Below are 27,132 nucleotides of genomic sequence, written 5' to 3'. Positions count from 1 at the left end.
AATGCAAGAGTTGGAATATTTCAGTAGTGTTTGGTTGTGGTTTACCTTGTCAAAGTTACATTTTCTTGATTTTTCAATGTTAATTTTGAATTTCTTTCATTGAAATGCAAGAGTTGGAATATTTCACTAGTGTTTGGTTGCGGTTTAACTTGTAAAAGTTACATTTTCTTGATTTTTCAAAGTTCATTTTGAATTTCTTTAGTTGAAATGTAAGAGTTGGAATATTTCATTAGTTTTTGGTTTTGGTTTACCTTGTCACAGTTACATTTTCTTGATTTTTCAAAAATCATTTTGAATTTCTTTCGCTGAAATGCAAGAGTTGGACTACTTCAGTGTCACAGTTACATTTTCTTGATTTTTCAAATTTCATTTTGAATTTCTTTCAATGAAATACAAAAGGTGGACTATTTCAGATGGTATTTGGCAATTATGAAATGTTAAACGTTTATTTCAAATTTTTGTACAAGTACATTTTGAGAAGCGAACGTTTTAAAGAAATAGTTGGACTGTTTCTGAGGTTTTTTCTCGTGTTTAAAAACGTCAAACGATCATATTATCTATTTTTCAAAGCTCATTTCGATTATCTTACACATTAGTGAAAGTGTTTGACCATTTAATAATAGTATTTTGGTTTTTTAAATTATCACAGTTAAATTTTCATGATTTTTCAAGGTTTATTTTGAATTTCTTTCATTGAAATGCAAGAGTGGTATATTTAAGTATTGGTTGGTTGTTGTTTACATAGTAACATATAAATAATCTATAGAAATAATTGATCTATAAGAATAAAAATATTATAAATTAACTATATGTTATAGTTCAGTTGTGTTTCGGTTTGGAAGTCCTTGTCTCATTTACATTTTATTGATTTTTACAAGTTCATTTAGAATTTCATTCGCTGAAAAGCAGGAGTTGGTATATTTAGGAAACGCTTGGTGGTGGTTGACCATGTCACAGGTAAAGTCTATTTTTTTTTCCCTCCTTATTTTGAGTTTCTATCGAGGTCGTGACATATTTTAACTACATTTGTAGTGTTTTGTTGTGGTTTACCTCTTCACAGTTACGTTTACTGAATATATATATGGTTCTTTTTTATATCTTGCGTTGTAATGCAATTGTTTGACTCTTTACGAAGTGGGGGGTTGTGGTTTACATTGTCACAGATACATTATATTGATTTTTCACAGTTAATTTTGAATTTCTTTATTTGATAATCTTGTTTTTGTATTGTACTTTTTAGAAGTGTTGGTTTGGACAGTTACACTCATTCTTTTTCATTTTTGGATATGGTTCATTTGAATTGCTTTCGTTGAAGAGATATTTTTGTAATGTTTCAATAGTGCCTGCTCGTGGTTTTAAACGTCACAGTTACATTTTATCGATTGTTCAAAGTTCATTTCGAATTTCTTCGTTGAAATGCAAGAGTTGGAATATTTCAGTAGTGTTTGCTTGTGGTTTACCCTGTCACAGTTACATTTTCTTGATTTTTCAAAGTTCATTTTGAATCATTCAAGAAACGTGATTAAACACGTTTTTAAACTACATGCTATTTGCATGCCTTTCCTTGGCACCTTTCCAAACGAGCGGGGATTCCCTGCTGGTTCCTACACATTGCAAAAAAAGTGAGCAGTACGAAAACTCCACGTTTTCAACCAGACTGGTTTTTTAGACAACACACCCACAGAGATGACACACACACATAGAGACGAGACACGCACAGACACGACACACAAACAGAGTCATAGTGAGAGAGATATCCAAAAGTTGGGTTGATCTAGGTTCACTTAGAGTGGCGCGCCACTCTAAGTGAACCTAGATCAACCCAACTTTTTTGGATATCTCTCTCACTATGACTCTGTTTCTGTGTCGTGTCTCTGTGGGTCTCGTCTCTAGGTGTGTGTGTCATCTCTGTGTGTGTGTTGTCTAAAAAACCAGTCTAGTTAAAAACGTGGATTTTTCGTACTGCTCCCTTTTTTGCACAGGATAGGAAGCAGCGGAGGATCTCCGCTCGTTTGGAAAAGAGCCAAGGAAAGACCTGCAAATAGCATGTAGTTTAAAAACGTGTTTAATCACGTTTCTTGAATGATTCCAAATGAACTTTGAAAAATCAAGAAAATGTAACTGTGACAAGGTAAACCACAACCAAACACTACTGCAATATTCCCACACGTTCATTTCAACGAAAGAAATTCAAAATAAACTTTGAGAAATCAAGAAAATGTAACTGTGATAGGGTAAGCCACAACAAAACACTAGTGAAATATTCCAACTCTTGCATTTCAATGAAAACAAATCGAGATGATATAATAAGAATAATTAATATTAAACTGTGAAAAGTTGCAAAGCAAACAAAAACTACATAAAACAACAAAATCAAGCATTTAAACTAAATAAATAAAAAATGAACTATTAAAAAAAAAGAAAATGTAACTGTGACAAGTTAAACCACCATCAAACACTACTGAAATATTCCAACTCTTGCATTTCAACGAAAGAAATTCAAAATGAACTTTGAAAAATCAAGAAAAAGTAACTGTGAAAAGTTAAACCACAACCAAACACTAGTGAAATATTCCAACTCTTGCATTTCAACGAAAGAAATTCAAAAGGAACTTTGATAAATCAAGAAAATGTAACTGGGACAAGTTAAACCACAAACAAACACTACTGAAATATTCCAAATATTTCATTTCAACTACTTTACTACAAAAATCTATTTTTTTATTATATAAAATGGATCTGTTAAAAGGTACAAATCAAAAAAACAAGAATTACATATTAAAAATAGGTCTTTACATCTATTATTATTCTTTTTGATAATTTTTTATACTATAAAATGTAACTGATTAAATGAATTCAACATCATCAAACTCCTTTAAGTATACAACTCGTTAATTTCAAAGACATACATTCATAATGAACTTTGAAATATCAAGAAGATGTAACTGTGACAAGGTAAACCATAACAAAACACTGCTGAAATATTCAAACTCTTGCTTTTAAATGAAATAAATTAACAATTAATTATTAAATATATATAAAATTTATATTTTAAATGTTAAAAAAATACCACACAATAATTAAATAGTACAACTATTTAAATTAAAATAAATAAATTAAATATGAACTTTTAAAAATCAATAAAATCTAACTGTGACAATGTAAACCAAAACAAAACACTAATAAAATATTCCAACTCTTGCATTTCAAAGAAAAAAATTCAAAATGAAATTTGAAAAATCAAGAAAATGTAACTGTGACACTAAAATATTCCAACTCTTGCATTTCATCGATAGAAATTCAAAATGAACTTTGAAAAATCAAGAAAAGGTAACTGTGACAAGGTAAACCACAACCATACACTACTTAAATATTTCAACTCTTGCATTTCATCGAAAGAAATTCAAAATGAACTTTGAAAAATCAATAAAATGTAAATCTGACAAGGTAAACCACAACCATACACTACTGAAATATTCCAACTCTTGCATTTTAAAGAAAGAAATTCAAAATGAATTTTGAAAAATCGAGAAAATGTAAGTGTGACATGGTAAACCACAACCAAACACTAATGAAATATTCAAACTATTGCATTTCAAAGAAATAAATTAAAAATTAACTTCAAAAAATCAAGAAAATGTAACTTTGACATTGTAAACCACAACCAAACACTACTGAAATATTCCAACTCTTGCATTTCAACGAAAGAAATTCAAATTAACATTTAAAAATAAAGAAAATGTAACATGTCACAACGTAAACCACAACCAAACACAACTGAAATATTCCAACTCTTGCATTTCAACGAAAGAAATTCAAAATGAACTTTGAAAAATCAAGAAAATGTAACTGTGACACGGTACACCACAACCAAACACTACTGAAATATCCCAGCTCGTTCATTTCAATGAAAGAAATAGAAAATGAACGTTGTAAAATAAATAAAATGTAACTTTGAAAATTTAAAAAAAAACGAACAACGCATTAAATATACAACCAAATGAATATAAGCTAACTAAAAACAAAATGAACTAATAAATATAATTAGAAAGTAAATTTTACAATTTAAACCAAAACCAAACACTACTGAAATGTTCCAACTCTGGATTTTCAGCTACTTTAAGTCATTTAGTACTAAGTAAAATCATGAAAATTTATCATTGAATATTTAAACTACAATCAAACAATAGTGAAATTGTCCCGATATTGCATTTTAATAATTGAAATACAAAATGAACTCTGTCCAATCATGAAACTGTACCGGTAACATGGTAAACGACAACCAAACACTACTGAAATATTCCAACTCTTGCATTTCAACGAAAGAAATTCAAAATGAACTTTGAAAAATCAAGAAAATGTAACTGTGACAAGGTAAACCACAACCAAACACTACTGAAATATTCCAACTCTTGCATTTCAACGGAAGAAATTCAAAATGAACTTTGAAAAATCAAGAAAATGTAACTGTGACAAGGTAAACCACTACCAAACACTACTGAAATACTCCAACTCGTGCATTTCAACGAGAGAAATTCAAAATGATCTTTGAAAAATCAAGAAAATGTAACTGTGACAAGTTAAACAACAACCAAACACTACTGAAATATTCCAACTCTTGCATTTCAACGAAATAAATTCAAAATGAACTTTTAAAAATCAAGAAAATGTAATTGTGACAAGGTCATCCACATCCACACTATACTTAAAGATTACATCTCTGGAATTTCAGCTAAAGATATTAATTTTTTAGTTTGAAATTTCAAGATCATGTAACTGTGACAAGGTCAATAAAAACCAAACACTACTGAAATATTCCAACTCTTGAATTTCAGCGAAAGAAAATCAAAGAGAACTTTAAAAAATAAAGAAAATGTAACTGTGACACGGTAAACCACCACCAAGTATTTCTTAAATATTCGGACTCTTGCATTTCAACGAAAGAAATTCAAAATGAACTTTGAAAAATCAAGAAAATTTAACTGTGACACTGTAAACCATAAACATACATTATTGAAATATTCCATCTCTTGCACTTCAACGAATGAAATTCAAAATGAGCTTTGAAAAATCGGGAAAATTAAACTTTGATATGTTAAACCAGAACCAAACGCAGATGAAATATTCCAACTCTTGCATTTCAACGAAAGAAATTCAAAATGAACTTTGAAAAATCAAGAAAATATAACTCTGACAAGGTAAACCACAACCAAACACTACTGAAATATTCCAACTCTAGCATATCATCGAAAGAAATACAAAAACAAATATGAAAATAAACGATCAAGTAAATGTGACAAGGTAAAACTGAGTCTCTCAATCCCCGTAAAGCTCTTTTAAAAGATACAAGAAATACTTATTTAACACAAAAATTTCGTTTTTAATGAGTATCAAGAGAAAAAAAATTACACGGAAACCGAGATCTGATTCTCTAAATCCTCGTATAGATCTTTTATAATATACAAAACTAATAAATTAAAACAAAAATATAGTTATTAATTACAATCAAGAAATGAAAAAAAAAAATTAATAATTAGAGTGACTCTCTCAATCACTGTAAAGCTCTTTTAAAAGATACAACAACTGACCACAAAGAAAAGAAAAAAAACTCGGAATCAGTCAACTGTGTATCTCAACCACCTTAAATAAATTTTTAAAGATACAAAAACTGCTGATTTAACACAAATTTCGTTTTTAATGACCACCAAGTAAAGGACAACCACACGGAATTAGGCAACTGAGTCTCTCAAACTCTGTAAAGGTCTTTTAAAATATACAACAAATGACCACCAAGTAAAGAAAAACCACACGGAATTAGGCAACTGAGTCTCTCAAACCCCTTAAAGCTCTTTTAAAAGATACAAAAACTACTTATTTAACACAAAAATTTCGTTTTTAATGAGCACTAAGTAAAGAAAAACCACAAGGAATAAGGAAACGAGTCTCTCAAACCCTGTAAAGCTCTTTTAAAAGATACAAAAACTACTTATTTAACAAAAAAATTTTGTTTTTAATGACCACCAAGTAAAGGAAAACCACACGGAATTAGGCAACTGAGTCTCTCAAACCCTGTAAAGCTCTTTAAAAAGATACATCAAATTACCACCAAGTAAAGAAAAAACCACACGGAATCACGCAACTGAGTGTCTCAAACCTCGTAAAGATATTTTAAAATATAAAAAAACTACTTATCGAACATAAAAATTTCGTTTTTAAGGGCCATCAAATAAACAAAAACCACATAGAATCAGGCACCTGTTTCTCTCAATCCCTGGACAGCTCTGTTAAAAGATACAAAAACTACAAATTTAGAACAAAATTATATCTTTTAATGACCACTAAGTAATGAAAAACCACACTGAATCAGGCAACTGAGTCTCTCAAACCCCGTAAAGCTCTTTTAAAAGATCAAAAAACTACTGATTGAACAAAAAAATTTCTTTTTGAATGACCATAAATTAAAGAAAAACCAGACGGAATCCGGCAACTGAGTCTCTCAATCCCCGTAAAGCTCTTTTAAAAGATACAAAAACTACTTATTTAACACAAAAATTTCTTTTTTAATGAACACAAAGTAAAGAAAAACCACACGGAAACAGTAATCCGAGTCTCTCAATCCACTAATATCAATATTAAAAGTAAAAATAACTAATTAATAAAAAAGTAAATTTCTTTTTTAATGACCATAAAGTAAATAAAAAACCCATTGAATTATGCGACTGACTCTCTCAATCTCCGTAAAGCTTTTTTAAAAGATACAAAACTACTTATTTAACACAAACATTTCGTTTTTAATGACTATCAAGTAAAGAAAAATCACACTGAATTAGGCAATTGAGTCTCTCCATCCCTGTATTTTAAAAGATACAAAAACTACTTATTTAACACAAAAATTTAGTTTTTAATGACCACCAGGTAAAGGAAAACCACACGGAATCCGGTAACTGAGTCTCTCAATCCCCGTAAAGCTCTTTTAAAACTGTGACAAGCCAAACCACGACACAGCACTACTCTCGTGGAACTCAATCTCTATTTAAATCAACCCCCGTGCAACTGAACCCCCTTGTAACTGAACCCCTGTATAATCGAAACCCCCGTGTAACTGTATCCCCTTTAACTGAACTCTCATGCAACTCAACCCTCCATGCAACCCATCTCCCTCAAAACACTTTTCAGTCATTTCTCGTTAAATTGACAATACACTCCAAAACATCACTTGTGTATTATACAGTACATAATCATGGCATCTCCTCCAATTCACAATTCCCATTGCCCCTTTTTTTTTGCAAAGGTTAATCAAACATCTCCGATTGTAAAAGCATTAAAAAATTTTCCACTCACTAATTACCCCTTTTTTGCAAATGCTAAACAAGAAAAAAAAACTGTCTGCTTTTCAAAAACTTGTCCGTTAAAACTCGAAACAAGACGCGCTGGTTTTATAATACAGGTTTAATTAATTGCGTAAATCTCTTGGCAAAGAGTGTAATGACCTGTAGAATAGAATACCTACCAGAAAGCAAATTACATGGAAATTGCTATACGTCTCGTAGAAATGTTTTCCTATACGTCTCGTAGATATAACATGGTATTTGCTATAGCTTCACCCAAAATGGTACCTTCTTCTCTACTCATATACGCCCCCAGGACAACACTTACAACGCCTATCCCCCGGGCTCTGGGGGGCGTTTTTGTTATCTAATTTTTGAACCATTTCCAAAACCCTGGCTGTCTAAAAATTTGTAGGGGACGGGTTTGGGGGAAAAAGAGCGTGGGGGGGGGCTAGTTTAACTCTCTTTAATCTTAAAAAGTGAACTAAAACTTTCAATTTCCAATAAAATGAGCCCACTCTGAAGTTTATACAAACATCCCTTTCATACGAACCATACATGCCCCTAGGGCATAACTTAGAACGCCTTCCCCTGTGCACTGGGGGGTTCTATTGACACCGGATTTTTTCGTTTCCGATCTTTGAACTATTTTTAACAAAATGTCTAAAAAACATCAACGTTAAAACGTTAAAAAACGCTGATGACGGGTGTCGTAGGGTGCCACCATGCTAACAATTTTTGTTCTCTGTGGCGTGTATTGCCTTGGAGTATCACATTATAGCAATGAAATGTCAAGTACCGGTTTTCGGATAAGAAACAATGTTTAATTTAGATTCACAAGCTTAATTTCAGAGGGAAAAGGTTAAAATGTCTTAGGGGCAATGAGGGGGCACGTGAATGACATTAGGAGGAGTCAAATAATGCAACTGTGGTGTGAATCGCTTGGAGTATCATGCTTTACTGCTTAAAAGTTACGGTGGAGGAGTTAAATGAATTTTTTGGGAGGTGGAGTGAGTGAAATCTAACCTTAAAAAGACTTTAAACGTCTTGAAACATCTTGTCGGTGAAATTGGTTGCTAGGGGCCGCGGTTTAATTGGTTGTTTGGGTCCTCTGATGATTAGGTTAGGGCCCTCCGTTAGAATCGCTTGCTAGGTTCCTGGTTGAATTGGGTGATTGGGTGCTGATTTAATTGCTTGCTAGGGTCCTCCTGTGGTTAGGTTAGGGCGGGGCATTTTCTTAAGAAAACACAAAATATTGAAAAATATATTAAATGTTCCTTAATTACGCCTGCAATACAACGAAAATGTAGAATTTATCCTCTCTTTCAGCTAGTTAAGGCTAAGTTTTGCAAATAATGGGCTATTTTTCTAAGAAAAGACACAAAAAATAGAAGAATATATTAAATGTTCCTTAATTACCAATGCAATACGACTAAAATGAAGAATTTATCCTCTCTGTCTGCTAGTTAAGGCCAAATTTTGTAAATAATGGGCTATTGTTCTAAAAAAAGACACAAAAACAGAAAAATATATTAAATGTTCCTTAATTACCCGTGCAATACGACTAAAAATGAATAATTTATCTTCTCTTTCAGCTAGTTAAGGCTAGGTTTTGCAAAGCTGGGCCATTTGATCAATAATGTAGCTTCAATACGTAATAATTTATTCAAAAAAAATCTACAAATCAAAAGTTCGTAGCACCTGCTTTGTAACTTAACTTGTCTAGATCGCACTAGTGCAGAAAGTTAGTATGTGTATTTAATAATAAGTGTATTAATAAACATAAAATTTAATAATAGGTGTATTTAATATTTTAAACAAAAATATGGCAGGCGGAAGTGCAATAACGGAAATATCTAAAAAGCTCATGTTGTCATTTTATTATAATGTATGCAAGGTACAATGGCCGATTGAGCGACAAGTTCAAGTGTATTATGGGGACACTGATTCACTCCTTTTAAAAGTTCAAACTGAAAGATTGTTAATGATTTAGAAAATCGACAATAAATAACCTTACGGATGGAGACTATACCAAGTGGAATGAATCCCGCTATCCAGAGCTAGTGAAACGCCAGGCCCCGAAATCAATTGTTAAGGTTAAAATCTGAAACGGGAACCGATCTTATATCCAGTGGTGTGTTTCCTGGGCCGAAGGTATACTGTGTGGAAACGCACAACAAGGATATCAAACAAGTTTGCAAGGGGATGCCTACACACTTTGTAAAAAATAATTTCGATATGAGTGTCTATAGAAACTGTGTGGAACGTAGCTTAGTCCCAAGGGCGAAAATCATGGTGATCCACTCTTTACAATTTAAAAAATACACAGTTAGAGTTGAGAAAAACGCCATGTCGACCATATCAGACAAAGTTTATGTACTTGAGGATGGTGTGAAGGTACTACCACACGGTCACTATTTAATCTCAGACCGAGTTGAATGTGTAGAGTATAGAAAGCAACTCGGTCTGGAAAAATTAACTTAAATTCTTTCATAGTACAATACGGGTGGCGGGTGTTTAAATTCTTTTTTTATCAAAATTAATTAATTTTCAATATGTGTGTGTGCAAGGTAGAGCAGTTACTTCTTCATAATTTCAATATACATATGCAGAGTTATTTAATGTTCCTGGCCCGACCTCGGCCTGCCGCAGCGGGCCCGCCCCGCTTCCCGGCCGCCGCAATGGCCACCTCGGCCTTCGGCCACCGCAGCGACCGCTCCTTGGGGGGGGCCCATTTCAAATTAAAAATGTTTTTGTAAATAAAAAATGTGATATTATTTTAAGTGTATTGCTTAATAAATGTTGTGATTTCTTATTATAAATAAAAAAAGATGTATTTGTTAAATACAAAGTGTGTGATATTATTTTAAGTGTATTTTCCTAGTGCATATTTCTAATAAATGTTGTTTATGTTTTTCTTATAAATAAATAAATAAAAAAAATTATGACCGCTCCTTGGGGGGGGGCCCATTTCAAATTAAAAATGTTTTTGTAAATAAAAAATGTGATATTATTTTATGTGTATTGCTTAATAAATGTTGTGATTTCTTATTATAAATAAAAAAAGATGTATTTGTTAAATACAAAGTGTGTGATATTATTTTAAGTGTATTTTCCTAGTGCATATTTCTAATAAATGTTGTTTATGTTTTTCTTATAAATAAATAAATAAAAAAAAATTATGTTTAAAGTGCCTTTTTCTAATTGTATTATTTGTAAATTGCTGCTACTTTTATGTTAATAATAAAAGAAAATATGATTCTTTATTGATTTTGTTCTTCTTATTATTCTTGAACGAAGTAGTAATCCGGAAATTATTTAGTCATTAGACATCTATAGTCTACAGTTAGTTGTAGGTGAGCTCTTGAAGGGAACAGCAATATGTATAAATTTTAAACACCATTCAGATCATTTCTGTGTGTTCCATCAATGTCAGGCAAAACGAAACTCTTATCTGAAATAAACAAAAATTGTGATAGAATGTTTATGGAAAAGCCCCAAAAAATCTACCATTGCTACAGTATTTGGTAGGAGTCAAACGATAAAATAAAAGCTATTGCTACATCAGTACAGATACAATTCATACAGGGACCTGATGTTTTCGACATTATTGAACCAAAATCTTGGCTGATTATTGACGATTTAGCTGAATCCATTGAACGATGGTCCCGGGAAATGCTACAATTGTTTACCGTTCACTCTCATCATGAATAGATTTCCGTTGCTCTAGTTCTACACAATCTCTTTCATCAGAGGAAATGTATACAAATACTTGCTTTGAACTGCACCTACTATATCATATACAGAGTAGTTCCTGATTCTAGCTCGCTAAAAATTCTCAAAAAACACTTATATACCGTTGTCCCCGAGTGTCTACTATAAACATACAATCAGGCACCTAGTAAACTCTACGGCTACATCCTATTGGATCTTAATTAAATTACACCCAAGGATTTACGTACAGTCACAGATATTTTTGACAATGAAATTACAGTATATCTCCCCGTGAACAGTAAATAAGGCTATTAGTTGGCATCGTGACACTGAAGAAACTACATAAAAATAGACATTTATTTTCCGTTCTAAGCACTTCAAAACCTCCACTTAGGAAAGCCATACTCAAACAAAGTATTGGAACCGATTTAATTTAAGTATTATATGAACTTAGTTAAAATTTAATCGCGGCCTATGTTCAAAGGTCACAAGTTGTGAATCAAGAGGCACAGTAAAATCGTTCCATTATATGTGCTTTGGCTTGTAAAAAGGAAGGAACAAATTTTTAAATGGAACGTCTTCTTCAGGCGGGAGGCTGTTTTTTTACACTTTTACTGCCAATAATTGCAGGACTTGTAAACAATTTTCTCTAGATGGCTAAACTCTATAAATTGACTCCAATAGAACCCAATCTTTCCCCCGTGGAACACTTTGAGGACAATCTGAGTAAATTCAATGACAATGAGAATATTGAGGATGATAAAAAACTACTTTTACTTCAAGATGCACTTCGCCGATTGGACAAACATAAGCCCTATCGTGAAAGAACCAGTAGCAATATGAGTGTCATTGATCCCAAAAAAGAACCATCTCCTCAGGGTTCTGCTGCTGCTGCTGCTGGTGGAACACAATTGAAGAAGGAGGAATTGGATTCGATAGTGTCGAGCATTGGAAATCTAATGCCACACTCATATCGTGAAAAAAGAAAACGACTCATAACATGGAAAGCGGTCAAGATCATATTCAAGTTGATAGCAATGGGAAAGGGATTATAATTCAAGGCAAGAGCTATCATCTATTTGATTTAATCTATGATATGGTTACAAATCGTAAAGGACTTTTATCATTTGACAGTCATCTATACAACTTTCTAAATACATTAAACTTTCCCAAAAGCCTTATTAGCAATAGGAAAATTCTAAAAAAAAAATGAACATACTCCTTCATTAAGAAGTAAATAAATGATCATCAACAACATTAAAACACGAAGAAGAAGAAGAAGAAGGAGAAGAAGATTTTAAATCAATCTTGGAAAATACTAGCACACCTAGTGGAAACATTAATTTGAAGATGAGGAGGAGGAGCACACCACTGATAGCTAGACAAAAGGGAAGACGTATTGATATCAAGTCAACGTCCCCACTATCATCACCCACTAGTATACAAAAAGGTAGTGGACGTTACACTATGTGTTTACGTTCAAAATGGTTGAAGTTCTGAAACGTGTTTATAAAAATATTGGTGAAGTGGGAAGTTTAAGTTCCCCCACCACCCTTTTCAAAGTCAATGGTGTTCACATCAAAAGTGTACAAGACTATCTACAAAATGAATCAAGTTACACCCTACATAGAAATAATAGGCTTCGTGCTAATCATTATCGAAAAACTAAAGCCTTTTTCCCTTTACATATAATGCAAGCAGATCTCTTAACTCTAGATAAGATTCAAAGGCGTCACAATACACCATAAAAGTACAGTCTACTTGCAATCAGTATTTATAGTCGCTATGCGTATGCCATTCCATTGCGCTCAAAGAGAGTTGTTGAAGTTGCTCAGGCTAAAGAAAGTATTCTCGAACAAGATTCATATAAAAAAATTTAAACGGACTGGGGTAGTGAGCTTGTTATCCCCCATTTTGAAAAAGTACTACTGAAATATAATAAATTCCTCTATCATAGTCATGGTCCTATAAAGGTTGTATTGGCCGAATGTTTGATAAGAACAATTCGAATTTTAATTTAACTGTATTTTACATTAAAAAATATACCTGTTTTTATTCATGATTTAGATAAAATCATGTTAATTTATAATCAACGACCCCATCGATTATTGTTCAACTCAACCCCAACGGAAGCTCATCATTCTGATCATGATACATTTGATACTTTTTTTAAACAATATTCCAGTGAAACGGTTGTGAAGAAAAAATTCAATGTTGGTGATACTGTTCAAATTAAAAGAACAATTAATGTTTTTGAAAAGGGTAATTACTTTTGGTCCACCGAACTTTTTAAAGTGGCAAAGATCCCAGACACCAAACCCATAACTTATCGTCTACGAGACACCAAAGATGAAGAGATTCTCGGCGGATTTTATGATTATGAACTACAAAAAGTTAGAAACACTAGTGAAATCTATTAAATTAAAAAGATATTAAAGACTCGTACTCGCAGGGGCAAAAAACAGTTACTTGTTCGGTGGCTAGCATACAACTATGGTTTTGATTCTTAAATCGGTGTTAAGGGAATTACCAATTTCCAATGATTTCTATGTAACATTTATGGGTAACTTCTCTGATCCTCTCTGCAATGATTTGTATAAAACAAGTGATTTTGGGACGAAACTCTCCCCCACCATCAAATTCGATGGTGCGTATGAACTGGCTCTTGTCGACTGTATTCTCAAAAATACCTATGATATCCTGAGAAAAGATCGCAAATATGATATAAAAATTAGACCCCATGATTGGCCACCAACCGCTAGCGAAAAACCTAAAATTCAAAAGATCAATTAGTTGGATTATCCATATGTTGAATTAATATACAAGGAACTCACCTATATGAATTATTTATGTCGTTCTATCAATGAAAGAGTTTCCACTCGTAAAAAAGGGGCCTTTCATTTCAACTATTCAAAGGAATAGGGGAGGATATACATTAATTCAATCATTCCCAATGAAAAGTTCATTGTTAATGATAATCTAAAAGATATTTTTGGCTTTGAACTCAGTGTTATCAATAGTAAAAGTATCGGAAACACTAACGTCATTTTTGCTTACTACCCACCAGCCTCTTCCTCAGATACATGGATATTTCTATATGCCTCATTTGTCGAAACATCCAGAGTTGGCAATAGCAATATCCCTCTCCTACGAGTTCTTGAACAAAAAACCAATCAAGATCATATTCATCATTACAATGAAAAGCGCCTTCACTATATCCCCGTAAAAACGTCATATTTGGAACTCTGTCTGTTAATACTAAGAACTGAATTAGGTGATCCTCTAGCAATATCAAAAGGTTTGGATTTGATTGCATGTCATTTTCGACCCATCTCCACTCCCTAAGATGAACAATAGAAGAAGTCCATTTGTCTTTACTGACATCAACTGCTATGTTGCTGCTCTGAGTCCTCATCAAATAGGTCATGGATTGGACTATTACAAAGGGCTTACTAAAATGTCTGGCTGTGGTCATGGTAGCTGGTTTGCTAGGAAATTTCTTTCTGCACTACCCCTTGCCAGAAAATATCTTGTACCTGCTGCATCAAATTTGCTGCCCCAAGACTACAGGACTAGGGATCAAGTAAAATTTCAACGAGACTGTTAAAGAAAATATTAGATCTTCAGCAAGAGCCGTTGGCGAGCAATTAAAATCTCAGCAAAATGGGAAGGGGTTAAAAAGGGTGCGTGGTCATCATTCACTCATCAGTCTCTACCGAGGCGGGAAGCGAAGGACATCAACAACGACTTTGAGGAATAAAACGAAGAAGACCAATAAGAGGAAGAAGAAGAAGAAAAAGATGGCTAGATCAAAGAATTATTTCTTCTCTTAAGATGACCTATATCCCCTACAAAGAATGCTGAAAATGTTGATGTTAGTGTCAAGTATGGCTACTATGAACAATTTCACCCTCAACAACCCCTCTCGGAAAATGTACACTTTCAGATAATTTCTAGTGAAGATTATTTCAGTGACTGGTTATAAAATTTTGTTGATTGAAATATTTCGGGGAAGAAGACGAAAGACAATACAGCTTCAACTACTGGCAATAGCCTGTCCTATGACATCTGTACCCTATACAAATTGTGCAAACAAATTAATGTATTCATTAATGGAACATAGGTGAGCACTAGCAATAATTTATCCAACTATGCAAGCTACATACAATTTATGATGATGACACCAAAGGCATATAAGGAGTTGAGAGGTCGGGCACTGGGCTATGAATATAGATCGGGTGTTGATACTGACAGTGATTTAACTGCTGCAGTGACCAAAGAGTATCATCTAGTTGGAAAATTAAATCATGAGATATTCAATATATCCCAATTGTTACCCCCCAGTGTCAAGATTGACATAAAGTTACAACTAGCTCCATCAAATTTTATTTTGAGATAAACACTTGCTGCATCACCTGATGCAAATGTCATTATCACCTCAGCAATTCTTCATGTTCGAAAACAGCAGGTTATGAGCTCTGTTGCATTGGCAGTGGAAAAGCTAAGAGCCAATGGTAATAACATAAAACTTCTTGTACCCCATACAATCACCAATCAACGTCACATTGCCACTGGCTCTGGCAGTTATACCGATTCATCATTTATCAATGGAGAAATCCCATCAAAACTCACTTTGGCCTTTGTGAAGAGTGCCAGTGCCGTTGGATCCTGGACTGCATCCCCCAGGATTTTAATTTTTTCAGTATATCTAGCCTTGTGTGCAAAGTGAATGGAATGTCACTATACACTCTTTTATTTGATAAAAAAAAATACTATAGAACTCTGTATGAGTTGACCATGCAATCCCTAGATCATGATTCCCAACTATTTGAAAATGGAATAACCGATTCAATGTTTTCTTTAAAATCATGGTGTAATTGTTTTGGACTATACACAATTATTTGATAAAAAATCCTACAGAACTCTGTATGAGTTGACCATGCAATCCCCAGATCATGATTCCCAACTATTTGAAAATGGAATAACCGATTCAATGTTTTCTTTAAAATCATGGTGTAATTGTTTTGGACCTGTCTGGCACCTAGGATATGAGGATAGTACGAACGGGGGATGTACGTTTAGAGTGCACATTTGCCAATGCTTTAACTGAGAGTATCATGCTAATATCATTGAGTCAATTTAAAACCTATTGGGAAATCACACCCGACGGTAGTGTTCTACTTGACTTTGCACCATGAACACAAACCAAATAATCAGCGTATTTAATATGGATTTATACATGTCCCAGTACAAGTCCTTTTGCATACCATCGGACTTCATTGAAAAAATTCCAAGTGTTAACAATACTCTAATCATTGTTAATAGCAGTCCATCGACTTTGACGACGGGTCATTGGCTATGCATCTTTCAAACAGCGAAGAATGTCGAATTTTTTGATCCTCTTGGTCTATCATATAAATTCTACACTCCACATATCAACAACTTTATTGAGAGCAGTGGCAAAACTATTATTCAAAATCAGAGGAGTGTAAAGGATTTAACGACTAAGACATGCGGCTTTCATGCATTAGCCTACTCTTTTTCGTGTTTAGATTTCATGGCTATATCTACAAGCAGTTTCTCAGCATTTACGTTGGCTTTCCTCGATTGAATGACTTCCTAGTGAAAAATATACTTTCAAGTGTGTTTAATATTGATTTTAGTGCCCTACGAATAAAATATACTAAAAATGTATGGAAAATTGATTATCAATAAAAATAATGTATATACATGATAAAAACGGCTTTTGTTTTTCTTAGATTTCATCTTCTATTACGTATAGGTATTGGTCGAGAACAAATAATGCAGGTAGATTATCTGAGTTCACTATATACTGATCCTGATGTGCTGCAATATCAGGGTCACATTTTCTACAGTATAATGTAACTTCACTCTTATCATATCTCTTTGTATAGTCAATGATACTATTCTCATTCATTTTATAAATTTTGCATGTTTCAATTTGCTTATTTGAAGCACTGTCACATACAGTGTTCTCAAGTGGTGAATCACATTCCGTAATAGCCAAATAAAAATCAGTAGGTTTATAATCATAGTAGCCATTGGCTTCACAACGATGACGTAGAAACCAAATTCTTTTGTTGTTCCAACAGTTGAATCGTAGTCATGGCTCCTCCTCCCAAAACAATCTAAAGCCACGACCATACCAATCTCTTAGCAATAAACTAAAATTACGTTTAGGACTCTTTCCAATCATACCAGGGTATGTATTCTACCACTGATTACATTTATCATAGTGGCAATTAGAGCATAGGTGTCCTCTAGGATGAGGGTCACACACCCCTTCAAGACAGGAATTACAACCTTTAATTTGTACAGCATATCCTCTATGGAATTTACATGGGTTGCAGAATCTGCACTTTTCATCATACTCATCAATTATTGTACAATTCTCACATGATGACCAGCTGTCCAGTGTATACATGCATAGTGCACATGTATGGAACATTTTTTCATGTTTTGACACTCTCAACGCGAAAATGAAACTGAGCAACGATCAACAAATTGAGCGGGATGGAGAGAGAGAGGAGTAAATCCCCCTTAAACGTCATATTTCTCGTGAAAAAATCATAGTCTATTAAATTTCTAAACTAGTGTGTGTTTAAAAGCAAATCCACTATATAATCTTGCCTTGTCGTGATTAATATGTCAATAAATTGTGTAAATGCCTTTGGACCACGACGTACAAGCTTCATGCAATAGTTTAATGACGGAGAATCAGTTTCATTGTATCGACAAGTATTCCCTGAGAAAATATCTTCCTTTGCACAGATAACTCTAGAAAATAATCATCTAGAATCAAACGTTTTTCCATAAACACAAGATTCCTTATGATTTTCTCTTTCTCAAATCAATCCATTTTTTAAGAGTCCTAACGCTCTCACAACCAACTTTACACTAAAAATGATTCTTTTTCTACTCTAAAAATATACGCTAACCTACTATAGAAAAAATATCTTCGATTTAGAAACAATTTTATTGAGTATAATTACAACAATAATAATAACTGATTCAATTTATTTTCCTCGATATGTTTCACTAGTGTATCTAATTAAACTTGAAGTCTATTTATATGCACAATGTTCATTTTTGCTGCAAAGCATAATTTCTCTTCAAATTTAAATTTGCTCAATGATATCACATATCTAGCATACATACCATCCCATTCAAGGCTTATTCTACATCCTCGTGTAATTTCCGCAGCCACGTTTGGTACTCTCGTCCTTGTATCATTTCTGCTACCTGCTCCACCATCAACCTCCAATAGTGTAAACGTACCACTCATTTTCTATGCTAATTTTGTCTCAAATAATAATAAACTGTTCTCTCTCTCTGAATTCACTTCTCTTACTAATATGAACCATAATGAAAATCACTCCTTATATTTGAATCCGATTACTAATCAAGTTACCAAATATGGACTACCCTCTGTATCAGCTCTCTCTGATTGGTCCAGGAAATAGATGTTCCCTCAGAAACCAGTCTGCTCGCTTTATACGATGTCTTCCCTGAATATCTAGTTCCAAAAATAATGTGTTTGCTCGCTTTATGCAATATCCCGGTCGCTTTATACAATATCCCCTGAAACCAGCATATAACTTACTCCTCTTGACTCTTAAAAATTTAACAAGAAATTTAAATTTCCAATCAAATTAGCCCTCTCCGAAGTTTATACGAGCATCCCTTCCATAAGAACTATATATGCTCCTAGGGCATTACTTATAACGCCTGCCTCCGGGCCCTGGCGGGTTCCATCGACACAGGAATTTTTCTTATCTCACATTTGAACTATTTTTAATGAAATGGCTATTATAAAAGTTTTATCAGACGGGCTTGGGGAAAAAAGGGTGTGGGGGGGGGGGGGCTAGTGTCCCTCGAATATCTTTTGACTCTTAAAAATTAAACTAGAACTTTCAATTTCCAATCCAATGAGCCCACTCTGAAGTTTAAACGAGCCTCCCTTTCATAAGAACCATATATGCCCCCAGGACAACGCCTATCCCCCGGTCTCTGGGGGGGCGTTTTTTTTATGTAATTTTTGAACCATTTCCAAAAAACAGGCGATCTAAAAATCTGTAGCGGACGGATTTGGGCAAAAAAGAGCGTGGGGGGGGGGGGCTAGTTTAACTCTCTTGACTCTTAAAAAGTGAACTAGAAATTTCAATTTCCAATCAAATGAGCCCTCTATGAAGTTTATACGACCATCCCTTTCATAAGAACCATGCATGCCCTTAGGGCATAACTTAGAACGCCTTCCCCTGTGCACGGGGGGGTTCTATTGACACCGGATTTTTTCGTTTCCGATCTTTGAACTATTTTTAACAAAATGTCTATCTCAAAATTGTCATCAGATGGGTTTTGAAAAAGAACGCGTGGGGGTGGGGCCAGCTGCCCTCGGATCTCTTTTGAATATTACAAAGTGAGCTCCAACTTTCAATATCCAATCAAATGAGCTCTCTGAAGTTTATACGAGCATCCCTTTCATACGAACAATATATGTCCCAGACATAACTAACAACGCCTGCCCCCGGGCCTTGGGGGGTTGTGACGACACCTGAGCTTTTTTTATCTGACTTTTGAGCAATTTTCAACTTAATGGCTATCTCAAAATTTTTATTGGATGCATTTGGGGAAAAAGGGGTGTGGGGGGCTAGTTGCCCTCCAATCTCTTTTGACTCTAAAAAACTGAACTATAACTTTCAATTTCCAATAAAATGAGCCATCTCTGAATTTTTTACGAGCATCCCTTCAACAAGAACTATATATTCCCCCAGGGCATAGCTTACAACCCCTGCCCTCGGGTCCTGGGGGGCTGTGTTGACCCCTGAGTTTTCGTTATATGGTCTTTGAACTATTTTCAACATAATAGCTATATTAAAAATTTTATTGGATGCATTTGGGAAAAAAGGGTTTGGAGGGTGGGGGGCTGGTAACCCTCCAATATCTTTTGACGCTCAAAAAGTGAACTACAACTTTCAATTTCCAATGAAATGAGCCCTCTCTGAAGTTTTTACGAGCATTCCTTCCATAAGAACCAGTAGTATGCATAGTATGGATTTGCTTGAAGCTAGAGGAATTACAATGCTATTTCCTTGAAGCTCTACACCTTTTCAAAGAGAGTGACTACCCCCTCAATTGGCCTTATACTTTGCTTGAAACTATAGAAATTACCATGCTATTTGCTTGAAGCTCTACACCTTTTAAAGAGAGTGAGTATCCTATCACACCAATGTTCCTTGGTACCTTTCCAAGCAAAGTGATCAAACACGTTTTGAAAGTATAGTTGAGACTGTATAATGCAACACCCATTTTTTTAGGGCCAATCAGAGAGAGTGCAGGTTACTCCATATACGATAACTTGATTAGTAATTGGATTCGAATAAAAGGAGTGATTTTCATTGCAATTCATATTAGTAAGATTAGTAAGAGAATTGAATTCAGAGAGAATAGTTTATTTGAGAGGATATTAGTAGAGAAAATGAGTGGAGCATTTACACTATTGGAGGTTGATGGTGGAGCCGGCAACAGCAAAGATATACAACGACCAAACGTGGCTGTGGAAATAACAAGAGGCTTGTAGACTATGCCTTGAATGGGATGATTTGTATACTAGATATGTGATATCATTGAGCAAATTTAAAAGAGTGGAGCAATTATGTTTTACTACGAAACTGAATATTGTACAATTTAAATAGACTTCGGGACGCATTAGATGCGCTAGTGAAATATATTGATAAGAACAAATTGAATCACTGGTTATGATTTTTGTAATTAAGCTCAATAAAATTGTTTCTAAATCAATTGTATTTTTCTTTTTATAGTAGACTAGCATGTATTTTTAGAGTAGAAAAAAAAAATCTGATTAGTCTGAAGTTGGTTGTGAGAGTGTTTGGACTCTAAAAAATGGATAGATTTCAGAAAAAGCGAATCATGGGGAATCTTATGTTTATGGAAAAATGTTTCATTCAAAATGATGATTTTCTAGAGCTGTCTATTCAAAGGAAGATATTTTCTCAGGGAATGCTTGTCGATATAATGAAAACTGATTCTCCGTCATTAGACTATTGCATGAAGCTTTTACGTCGTGGACCAACGGCATTTACACAATTTATTGACATATTAATCACGACACAGCAAAATCATATTGTGGATATGCTTTTAAACACTAGTTTAGAAATTTAGGACTTGAGAAAGATGGTGTTCAAGGATGATTTACTCCTCTCTCTCTTTCTCTATCTATCCCACTCAATTTGTTGTTGCTAGCTCAGTTTCATTGTGGCAGTGAGAAGTGTCAACACTTATGAAAAAATGTTCTATACATGTCCACTATGCATGTATACACTGGGCAGCTGGTCATCATGTGAGAATTGTACAATGATTGATGAGTATGATGAAAAGTGCAGATTATGCAACCCGTGTAAATTGCACAGAGGATATGCTATACAAATTAAAGGCTGTAATTCCTGTCTTGAAGAGATGTGTGACTCTCTTCCTAGAGGGTACCTATGGTCCAATTGCCGCTATGATAAATGTAATCAGTGGGAAAATACATATCCTGGTATGAGTGAAAAGAATCCTAAGCGTGATTTTAGTTTATTGCTAAGAGATTGGTATCGTCGTGGCTTTAGATTGTTCTGGGAGGAGGAACCGGGTCAGCGATTCAACTGTTGGAACAACAAAAGAAATTGGTTTCTACGTCATCGTTGTGAAGACAATGGCTACTATGATCATAAGCCCACTGATTTTTATTTGGCTGTGACGGGATGTCATTCGCCGCTTGTGAACACTGTTTGTGACATTGCTTCAATTAAGCAAATTCAAACGTATGAATTATACGAATTCAATGAGAATAACATCATTTACTATACAAAGAAATTTGACAATAGTGAAGTTACACTCTATTGTAGAAAATGCGACCTTCACATAGCAGCACATCAGGATCAATATACCGTGAATTCAGATAATCTACCTGCATTAGTTGTTGTCGACAAATACCTATACCTAGTAGAAGACGAAATCTAAAGAGTAGAAAAGTCGTTTTTATCATGTATATACATTATTTTTATTAATAAACAATTTCACATACTTTTTAGAACATTTTAATTGTAGGACACTAAAATCAATATTAAAAACGCTTGTAAGTATATTTTCCACTAGAAAGTCGTTCAATTGACGAAAGTCAACGTAAATGTTTAGAAACTGCTTGTAGGTATAGCCACGACATCTGAACATGAAAAAGAGTAGTGCATGAAAGCCGCACATCTTAGTCGTTAAATCCCGTACTCTCCTTTGATTTTGAATAATAGTTTTCCCGCTGCTTTCAATAAAGTTGCTAATGTGTGGAGTGTAGAATTTATATGATAATCCAACAGGATAAAAAAATTCAATATTCTTCGCTGTTTGAAAGATGCATAGCCAATGGCCTGTCTTCAAAGTCGATGGACTGCTATTAACAATGATAAGGGCATTGTTAACACTTGGTTTTTTTCAATGAAGTCCGATGGTATGCAATAGGACTTGTACTGGGACATGTATGGATCCATATTAAATACATTGATTATTTAGTTTGTGTTCATGGTGCTAGGTCTAGTAGAACACTGTCGTTGGGTGTGATTTCCCAATAGGTTTCAAATTGACTCAATGATATTAGCGTGATACTCTCATTCAAAACATCGGCAAAAGTGCACTCTACACATACATTCCCTGTTCGTACTATGCTCATATCCTAGGTCCCCGACAAGTCCAAAACAATTACACTATGATTTTTTGAAAACATTGAATCGGTTATTCCATTTTCAAATAGTTGGGAGTCATGATCTAGGGATTGCCTGGTCAACTCGTACAGATTTCTATAGGATTTTTTGTCAAATGATAGAGTGTACAATGGAATAACTTTCACTTTGCACACAAGGCTAGATAGACCGAAAAAATTAAAATCATGGGGGGATTCAGTCCAGGATCCAACGGCATTGCAACTCTTTACAAAGGCGAAAGCGAGTTTTGATGGGATTTCTCCATTAATAAATGAGGAATCGGTATAGCTACGAGAGCCGGTGGCAATGTGGAGTTGATTGGTGATCGTATGGGGAACAAGAAGTTTAATGTTGTTGCCATTGGCTCTTAGCTTTTCCACTGCCAATACAACAGAGCTCAAAACCTGTTATTTTTGGACGTGGAAAATTGCCGATGTGATAATAACATTTGCAGTGGGTGCTGCAGTAAGTGTTTTTCTCAAAATGAAATTCGATGGGGCCAGTTGCAACTTTATGTCAATCTTGAAATTGGGGGGTAACCATTGGGATATATTGAATATCTCAAGATTTAATTTTCCAACCAGATGATACTCCTGGGTCACTGCAGTAGTCAACTCACCGTCAGTATCAACACCTGATCGGTATTCATAGCCCAATGATTCTCCTCTCAACTCCTTGTATGTCTTTGGTGTCATCATCATAAATTGTATGTAGCTTGCATAGTTGGATAAATTATTGCTAGTGCTCACCCATGTTCCATTAATAAACACATTAATTTGTTTGAACAGGTTGTATAGAATACAGTTTTCGTAGGAGAGACCATCGGCAGTATTTGGAGTTGTGTTATCTGACTTTTTCTTCACCGCAACATTTAAATCAATGAATGTTAATGACAAATCAATGAAATAGTCTTCATTGGAAAATATTTGAAAGTGTAAATTTTCCGAGAGGGGTTGCTGGGGATGAAGTTGTTCATAGTAGCCATACCTGACACTGACATCAACATTTTAAGCATTGAATACATTCAATGAGGGACTGATTGATGGATATGATTCCTTGTGGGGGAGATAAGTCATCTTAAGAGAAGAAATCCTTCTTTAATCTAACAATCTTCTTCTTCTTCTTCGTCTGCTTCTGCTGCTGATTGGTCTTTGTTCTGTTATTTATAAAAGTACTTGTTGATGTCCTTCGCTTCCCGCCTGGGTAGAGACTGATGAGTGAATGACGCGCACGTATTCTTTTTAATCCCTTCCCATTTTGCTGAGATTTTAATTGCTCACCAACGGCTCTTGCTCAAGATCTAATATTTTCCTTAACACTCTCGTTGAAATTCTTACCCGACCCCCAGTCCTGTAGTGTTGAGGTAGCAGAATTTGAGGCAGCAGGTACAAGATATTTTCCTTTCGATGGGTAGTGAAGAACGAAATAGCCTATTAAACCAGCTACAAGGATCAAAGCCAGACATTGTAGTACGTCCCTTGTGTTAGTCCAATGCACTGCCTATTTGACGTGGACTCAGAGCACCAACATAGCAATCGATATCGGGACAGACAAATAGAATTCTTCTATTGTTCATTTTAGGAGGTGGTTTCGTCGGCAATGGGTCGAAAATGACATGTAATCACTGCTAAACCTTTTGTTATTGCTAGAGAATCACCCAATTCACTTCTTAGTGTTAACTGACAGAGTTCCAAATACGAAGTGTTTACGGGAACATACTGAAGACGCTTTATATTATAGTGATGAACAAGTTCGTGGGTTGTTTTTTGTTCAAGAACACGTAGGAGGGGGACATTTGAAATGCCAAGTCTTGACGTTTCCACAAAGGATGTATAGAGAAATATGCAAGAGTCCAAGGCGAAACCAGGTGGATAATCAGCAAAAATAACTTGATCCATCCGTAAACAGTGGCAGCGTTTTTGCCATTGATCATATTCTGTTTAAAGCCAAGAACGTCTCTCAGATTATCATTCAGAATAATTATTTCAGTGTCAACAGGTGAGGTAATGTAAATCCTATCGTGTTCCATTGAATAATTAAAATGGAATGTACCATTCCAACGATATGAGATTTTTCTATTGATTGTACGACACAAATCTGTCATAATATCATATTCAATATATTTGAACTTGACATTCGGATATTCACTAGATTTAAGTGCTTCAACCTATTCACACTCGAAAAAGAGTGACCAATTGAATGCTATAACCTTTATGTCATACACACGATCCTTTCTCAGGAAGTCATAGGTATTTTTGAGAATACGGTCGACAAGAGCCACTTCATACTTTCTGTCATCCAATTTTATGGCGGGGGAGAGTTTCGTCCAAAAATCACTTGTTTTGTTCAAGTCATTGTAGAGAGGATCGGAAACGTTAAACATAAACGTTACAAAGAAATCATTGGGCATTGTCAATATCTTCAACACTGATCCAAGAATCAAAATCAGAGTTGTATCCTAGCCACCGAACAAGTAACTGTTTCCTACCCCTGTGAATACGAGTCTTTAATATCTTTGCAATTTGATAGATTTCACTATTATTTTTAACTTTTTGTAGTTCATAAAATCCACTGAGAATTTCTTCATCTTTGGTATCGCGCAAACGATAAGTTATGGGTTTAGTGTCTAGGATTTTTGAAACTTTTAAAAGTTCTCTGGACCGCAAGTAATTATCCTTTTCAAAAACATTAGTTGTTCTATTAATTCCAACAGTATCACCAACATTAAATTTTTTCTTCTTGACAATAGTTTCATTGGAATATTGTTTAAGAAAGGTACCAAATGTATCATGATCAGAATGATGAACTTCCGTTGGGGTTGAGTTGGACAATGATCGATGGGGTCGTTGATTATAAATCAAAATGATTTTATCTAAATCTTGAATAAAAGCAGATGTATTTTTCAATGTACAATATCTTGAAATTAAAAGTCGAATAATTCTTATCAATCGTTCGGCCAATGCAGCCTTTATAGGACTATCACTGTGATAGAGTAGTGTATTATATTTCGCTAGTACTTTTGCAACATGGGGATTAACAAATTCACTACTGCGATCCGTTTGAATTTTTTTATACGAATCCTGTTCGAGAATACTTTCAACGGCCTGAGCAACTTCAACACCTCTCTTTGAGCGCAATGGAATGGCATAGGCATAGCGACTAAAAACACTGATTGCAAGTAGAATGTACTTGTACGGTGTATTGTGACGTCTTTGAATCTCATCTAGAGTTAAGAGATCTGCTTGCATTATATACAATGTATAAAAGGCTTTAGTTTTTCGATAATGATTAGCACGAATCCTATAATTTCTATGCAGAGTGTAACTTGATTCATTTTTTAGATAGTCTTGTAAACTTTTAGCGTGAACACCAGTGACTTTGGAAAGAGTGGTGGGGGAACTTAAACTTCCTACTTCTCCAATATTTTCATAAACCCGTTTCAGAACTTCAACCATTTTGAGTGTAAACATGTAGTGTAACGTCCGCTACCCTTTTGTATACTGGTGGTTGGTGGTGGTGGTGATGGCGACATTGAATTGATACGTCTTCGGTTTTGTCTAGCTATTAATGGTGTGCTGCTCCTCCTCCTCACCATTTTCAAGTTTCCACTAGGTGTGCTAACATTTTCGAGAATTGATTACATATCTTCTTCTTCTTCTTCATGTTCATATTTTAATGGTGTTGAGGGTGCATTTTCATTTAATTCTTTTTAGAATTTGTCTATTGCTTTTAAGGCTTTTGGGGAAGTTTAATGTATTTAGAAAGTTGTATAGATGAGCGTCAAATGATAATAGTCCTTTACAATTTGTAACCATATCATAGATTAAATCAAGTAGATTTTAGCTCTTGCCCTGAGTTATAATCCCTTTCCCATTGCTATCAACTTGAATATGATCTTGACCACTTTCCATGAGATATTTTCTGAGTCGTTTACTTTGTTCACGATATGATTTGTGCATTAGATTTCTAATGCTTGACACAAATTAATCCTAGTCCACCCTCTTTGATTTTATTCCAGCAGCAACAGCAGAAGCAGAATCCTGAGAAGACTGTTCTGTTTTATAAGCAATATCATCGATCCTTGTAAGACAGGCTTAGTTCCTGTTAACTCGGCAAAGTGCATCTTGAAGTAAATGCAATTTCCTATCGTCTTCAAAATTTTCGTCGTCAATTATTTTGCTCCTATTGCCTTTAAAGAGTTCCATAGGTGAGTAAGTGTGGTCTATTGGAGTCAATTTATAGGGTTTGGCCATTCTCTCTCTCTAGAGAAAACTGTTTACAAGTCCTGCAATTATCGGTAGTAAAATTGTGAAAAA

This window comes from Artemia sp. Qi Xiang Cuo, chromosome 10, assembly GCF_049724085.1.
Source record: "Artemia sp. Qi Xiang Cuo chromosome 10, ASM4972408v1, whole genome shotgun sequence".
Classification (NCBI taxonomy): Eukaryota; Metazoa; Arthropoda; class Branchiopoda; order Anostraca; family Artemiidae; genus Artemia; species Artemia sp. Qi Xiang Cuo.
This window is presented reverse-complemented; position numbering follows the sequence as displayed.